Below are 6,810 nucleotides of genomic sequence, written 5' to 3' on the forward strand. Positions count from 1 at the left end.
TGCGTGTGTCTGTGTGTGTGATTGGGTTAGTGCTGCCAAGCTGCAGCCATAGCCGAAAACCCTGGTGGCTAAGTGGGAGTGGGAGTGGGAAGGAGCATCGAGAAATGGATGAATATGAATGAAACCGCCGCAACAGTCCATTCAAAGCAGAGGGGGTAGGGGGCCTTTGGGGTTGGCTAGGAGGGACACACGAGCCCCACGGGCATTCCTCAAGCACGCTCGCCATCTTTGTAGCAGTTATCGTTGCCTACGATATGCCTGTTTAGTGCTCTTCATCAGCAGAAGGAGCAGCAACAGCAGCAGCTGGAGGAGCAGAAACAGCAGCGCAGCTGGTGTAGCAGTAGTCCACTGCCTTTTCAATCGGACTCTGGGGCGAATGGGGCATGCGAACAAGTGTGGCACGTTAGTCCGAGTGGGGATGAGTGTGTGTGTGAGTGCGCGGGAATTTCTGTGAAGGAGGTACGCTGGAAAAGCGCATTCTCACATTTCAATTAAATAATGCCACGCGATATTTCAGCTGTTCTGCCACGAAACCATCCTACTCGGTTGGGGCGTATAGTCATGACTTTGGGTCAGTCAGGACTTACTAACAGAGGAAACAACTTGTAATAAACCTAACAATGAGTATACAAAGTATTGGGGTTCCGGCAAATGCTTATACCCGGTAGTCGTGGAGAATAAGGGTATATCAGACAATAGGGTGGAAAGGTTTTCCTGGTCAAGTACAACTACTAACTAATTCAAGTCTCACTTCTTCGTTGAACTGTAGTGCATACGAGTCTTATGTGAGCGGGCTCATTCATCGACGTAACCCCTAACTCTCTTGATAATTCGACTACCGGTTTGTTTGCCATTGTAGACCTCTAACACGAACCTATTTAATTATTAGGAAAACCACTAATATTTATCCCAAAACAAATCAAATCTGCATTCGAAAGTGGGTAAATAAGTCTATACTAATTAGGTGAAAAACTATCTACAAGAAACTCTCGGTCCAGTTTATAATTAGAGGATGTAGCTAGCGATGATACTTTGAGTTCAGTTGAGCCCTTGGGCAATTACTTGGGGGTCCCTCAAGTGCCTTGGCGGTATTAATAGCAACTCATGTTGCGTTTAAACTGGACAACAATGGATCTAACGCGCCTGACATGGCAATGGCACTGACAATGGCAGTGACCCCCACCCGACCCCCACCCCACAACACGCATGCGGAAGCCTGCCTGCCACAATACCAGCACAACCCCCTGGAGTGCCATCCGCCCATCCACCATCCCCCTATTGTATCCCTTTGGGTATGCCATGTGTGAAGGTTTGCAGATAGTACGGGACTTTCTATATGCCAGTCATACGAGAATGAGTATAGTATACGACATAAAACTACATAAATGGACAATGCAGAAAGAAGCGCAAGAGCTTTGGCTCGCACGATGTTCCATGAGGGGGATTATGAGTGAGTGGGAGTGGAGTTCATGAGTGGGCGGGCATTTTAAGGATTATTTCGATGGACTGGAACTGGATCTGCTGCAATAGAATACAACATACCCGCAACATAGCCACTGCATCCATATGCTGAAATTCTGTAATCGGCACACGCCGGCCAGCCCAAGGAGGAGGAATGGCCTCAAATTCTTCATAATTCTTCATTCCACCCCTCTATAACTCATACGCACCGTTCAAATTTGTAAGGGTGCTGAAAGGACACAGTTCTCCGAATTCTTTGAAAAGTGCAGTATTTATGATGGCATTTGAGACATATTTCATTCCTGCAATTTATCGCCTTATAAATTAGAACAGAAACAAGTTCCTAGATATTCTCAGAAGGGAAACTTCTTGGTAGTTCATAATCAAATCCATTGCAGAATAATAGATATAAGGATTTGTGTGAAAAGACATTGATTTTAAAATAGGACAAAAGATGGGTTCCATAATTTTTCTATTCTTTTTATACCCGATACTCAAAATGAGTATTGGGGTATATTAGATTTGTGGTAAAAGTGGATGTGTGTAACGTCCAGAAGGAATCGTTTCCGACCCCATAAAGTATATATATTCTTGATCAGCATCAATAGCCGAGTCGATTGAGCCCTGTCTGTCTGTCCGTCTGTCCGTCCGTCCGTCCGTTCGTCCGTCCGTCTGTCCGTCCGTCCGTCCGTCCGTCCGTCCGTCCGTCCGTCCCCTTCAGCGCCTAGTGCTCAAAGACTATAAGAGCTAGAGCAACGATGTTTTGGATCCAGACTTCTGTGATATGTCACTGCTACAAAAATATTTCAAAACTTCGCACCGCCCACTTCCGCCCCCACAAAGTACGAAATACTGTGGCATCCATATTTTTAAAGATACGATAAAACCAAAAACGCAGAATCGTAGAGAATAACCATATCTTTTAGACTGCAGAATCTGAATTGGATCGTATTATTATTATAGCCAGAATCAAGAAAACAATTTCATTCTTTCTCGCCCTGTCTCTCTGTAACATACACGTAGCATAGGCGGCTTTGCTTAGAGTAAAACATTAGCGCCTAGATCTCAGAGACTACAAAAGCTAGAGCAACCAAATTTGGTATCCACACTCCTAATATATCGGACCGAGACGAGTTTGTTTCAAAATTTCGCCACACCCCCTTCCGCCCCCGCAAAGGACGAAAATCTGGGGCATCCACAAAGCTCAGAGACCATTAAGGCTAGAGTAACCAAATTTGGTATCCGCACTTCTGTTAGATCTCACTATAAAACGTATATCTCAGAATTTCGCCCCACCCCCTTCCGCCCCCACAAAGGACGAAAATCTGTTGCATCCACAACATTGCACATTCTAGAAAACTAAAAACGCAGAATCATAGATAATGACCATATCTATCAGACTGCTGAATCTGGATCAGATCGGATCATTTTTATACCCAAAAGGAACAAATCAATTTGCACTGGCTACGCAGCGCCCGACGTCACGCTCAGACTGATTTTCTGTCTCTTTCGCACGCACTCTTTGTCGTGTCGTTTAATATTAGCTGCGTATGCCGGAGGAGAGCCATACTGACTAACTATCGGGTATAACTGTAGAGTTGCGGTGTCCGCAGCAACTCACAACGTTCTCCCTCGTTTATTATTTTTTTCTGTTTTGGGGCTATTGTTTTTTGATTTTTTTAAATTTAAATATGTATATATTTATATAAAATATATAAGCATAAACGTTTACAAATATAAATATCTTTTATCGTTACCCGACGGCCTCCCATCATTTACTTCCAGGTCCAACTCTCTCACCCAATTTGTGTTCTGGAATCCCAAATTCTCACATACTCGTTTGTATAATTCTCTTTTTGCCACATTTACTTTTGCAAAGCTTTCCCATACATCTGTTTACGACTGTCTTCTATCTGTCAGAGTGTGTTTTTCTGTGTGTATGTGTTGCATAGTTATAGGATATATGTATATATTTATAGATATATTTACAATAGCGATAAGGTCAACAAAAGGAATATTTGCTGTGTGGTGTACGTATGTTTCGTATTTCGTTTGTCCAGTGATTTTGGGTTGGTGGCTTGTGTTACGCGTGTATGTATGTCTCTATAAATATTAAGTAAATTTAATTCTGCTCTCGACATATTACATATTGGATATTGGACGCGCTTCTTGCCAGGACACACACACACACATGCATGTCCATCTCTTATATATATATACCCATATATGTACTTTATATACATATATATATATATATATATATATATATGCTTAAGCATGGATAGAAGCGATCTTTCCCTGGCAGAAGGCTTAATGGATGGCTGACAATTGTTTTGTTTTACTTTGCATAGCTGGCGCTGCCACTGCTACTGTCGCTGTCGGTGTTGCAGCCACTTCCTTTGTTTGTGCCTGCTCGACAGACGTGGCAGGCATCCAGCATCCAGCCTCTATAATTAAGCAGCCCTCATCCCTCCGAGTAGGAGCTGAGGCTGCTGCGGGTGGACCCAGTGAAGTGATCACGCTGCAGTGTGTCCGACGGCATGGAGACAATCAGTGCGCCCCCGTACAGGGTCTCCATTTCGTCCAACTGCTGGGCGAAGGTCTCCTCCTCCGCTGTCCGTGCAAAGAAATCAAAAGGGTATAAGTAACTCATCGAAATCTGGCCATATATGGTTCTAAGCAACGAGACATTCACTAGGATAATATCAAATAAATAAAGGAGAAGGAGGAAGAAAGTTTAGCTATACAGCGCATGCATTAGTAGCACATTTAGACTGAAAGGAATATACAATACATAGAAATATGCAGTGCGGCTCAAAGCTATGCGCTTGCCATAGCTGTTAACCGCACTGCGGGATAGATCAAAGGACTAACCTCTTGTTGCAGCCGCTGCTGTAGTTGCTTTGCGCATTAACGAGAAGAGGAGAGAGCCGGCAAGAAAAGTTTTTGGATACAGATTTTTGGTTTTTATACCCGATACTCAAAATGAGTTTTGGGGTATGTTAGATTTGTGGTAAAAGTGGATGTGTGTAACGTCCAGAAGGAATCGTTTCCGACCCCATAAAGTATATATATGCTTGATCAGCATCAATAGCCGAGTCGATTGAGCCCTGTCTGTCTGTCCGTCCGTCCGTCTGTCCGTCTGTCCGTCCCCTTCAGCGCCTAGTGCTCAAAGACTATAAGAGCTAGAGCAACGATGTTTTGGATCCAGACTTCTGTGATATGTCACTGCTACAAAAATATTTCAAAACTTCGCCCCGCCCACTTCCGCCCCCACTAAGGACGAAAATCTGTGGCATCCACAATTTTAAAGATATGAGAAAACCAAAAACGTAGAATTGTAGAGAATGACCATATCTTTAAGACTGCGGAATCTGAATTGGATCGTATTATTATTATAGCCAGCATCAAGAAAACAATTTAATTTTTTCTCGCCCTGTCTCTCTCTAACACACACGTAGCATAGGCGGCTTTGCTTAGAGTAAAACATTAGCGCCTAGATCTCAGAGACTACAAAAGCTAGAGCAACCAAATTTGGTATCCACACTCCTAATATATCGGACCGAGACGAGTTTGTTTCAAAATATCGCCACACCCTCTTCCGCCCCCGCAAAGGACGAAAATCTGGGGATATTCAAAAATCTCAGAGACTATTAAGGCTAGAGTAACCAAATTTGGTATCCGCACTCCTGTTAGATCTTACTATAAAACGTGTATCTCAAAATTTCGCCCCACCCCTTCCGCCCACACAAAGGACGAAAATCTGTTGCATCCACAATATTGCACATTCGAGAAAACTAAAAACTCAGAATCATAGATAATGACCATTCTATCAGATTGCTGAATCTGGATCAGATCAGATCATTTTTATAGCCAATAGGAACAAATCAATTTGCAGTGGCTACGCAGCGCCCGACGTCACGCTCAGACTGATTTTCTGTCTCTCTCGCACGCACTCTTTGTCGTGTCGTTTAATATTAGCTGCGTCTGCCGGAGGAGAGCCATACTGACTAACTATCGGGTATAACTGTAGAGTTGCGGTGTCCGCAGCAACTCACAACGTTCCCCCTCGTTTATTATTTGTTTCTGTTTTGGGGGTATTGTTTTTTGATTTTTTTAAATTTAAATATGTATATATTTATATAAAATATATAAGCATAAACGATTACAAATATAAATATCTTTTATCGTTACCCGACGGCCTCCCATCATTTACTTCCAGGTCCAACTCTCTCACACAATTTGTGTTCTGGAATCCCAAATTCTCACATACTCGTTTGTATAATTCTCTTTTTGCCACATTTACTTTTGCAAAGCTTTCCCATACATCTGTTTACGACTGTCTTCTATCTGTCAGAGTGTGTTTTTCTGTGTGTATGTGTTGCATAGTTATGGGATATATGTATATATTTATAGATATAAAGGAATATTTGCTGGGTGGTGTACGTATGTTTCGTATTTCGTTTGTCCAGTGATTTGGGGTTGGTGGCTTGTGTTACGCGTGTATGTATGTCTCTATAAATATTAAGTAAATTTAGTTCTGCTCTAGACATATTACATATTGGATATTGGATGCCTAGGTCTCTGGGCTTATACATGTTTTGATGTACGGATAGAACAGATGAACGCTGGATACGGCGGTAATAATTAATAGAGTAAAATAGGCTAACATACAATGCAAAAATAATAATAAAATTAAGCTTATGTATTACATTTTACGACACAAAAACTTAAGCATGACGCGACGCGCTTCTTGCCAGGACACACACACACACATGCATGTCCATCTCTTATATATATATACCCATATATGTACTTTATATACATATATATATATATATATATATGCTTAAGCATGGATAGAAGCGCTCTTTCCCTGGCGGAAGCCTTAATGGATGGCTGACAATTGTTTTGTTTTACTTTGCATAGCTGGCGCTGCCACTGCTACTGTCGCTGTCGGTGTTGCAGCCACTTCCTTTGTTTGTGCCTGCTCGACAGACGTGGCAGGCATCCAGCATCCAGCATCTATAATTAAGCAGCCCTCATCCCTCCGAGTAGGAGCTGAGGCTGCTGCGGGTGGACCCAGTGAAGTGATCACGCTGCAGTGTGTCCGACGGCATGGAGACAATCAGTGCGCCCCCGTACAGGGTCTCCATTTCGTCCAACTGCTGGGCGAAGGTCTCCTCCTCCGCTGTCCGTGCAAAGAAATCAAAAGGGTATAAGTAACTCATCGAAATCTGGCCATATATGGTTCTAAGCAACGAGACATTCACTAGGATAATATCAAATAAATAAAGGAGAAGGAGGAAGAAAGTTTAGCTATACAGCGCATGCATTAGTAGCACATTT

This window comes from Drosophila miranda, assembly GCF_003369915.1.
Source record: "Drosophila miranda strain MSH22 chromosome Y unlocalized genomic scaffold, D.miranda_PacBio2.1 Contig_Y2_pilon, whole genome shotgun sequence".
Classification (NCBI taxonomy): Eukaryota; Metazoa; Arthropoda; class Insecta; order Diptera; family Drosophilidae; genus Drosophila; species Drosophila miranda.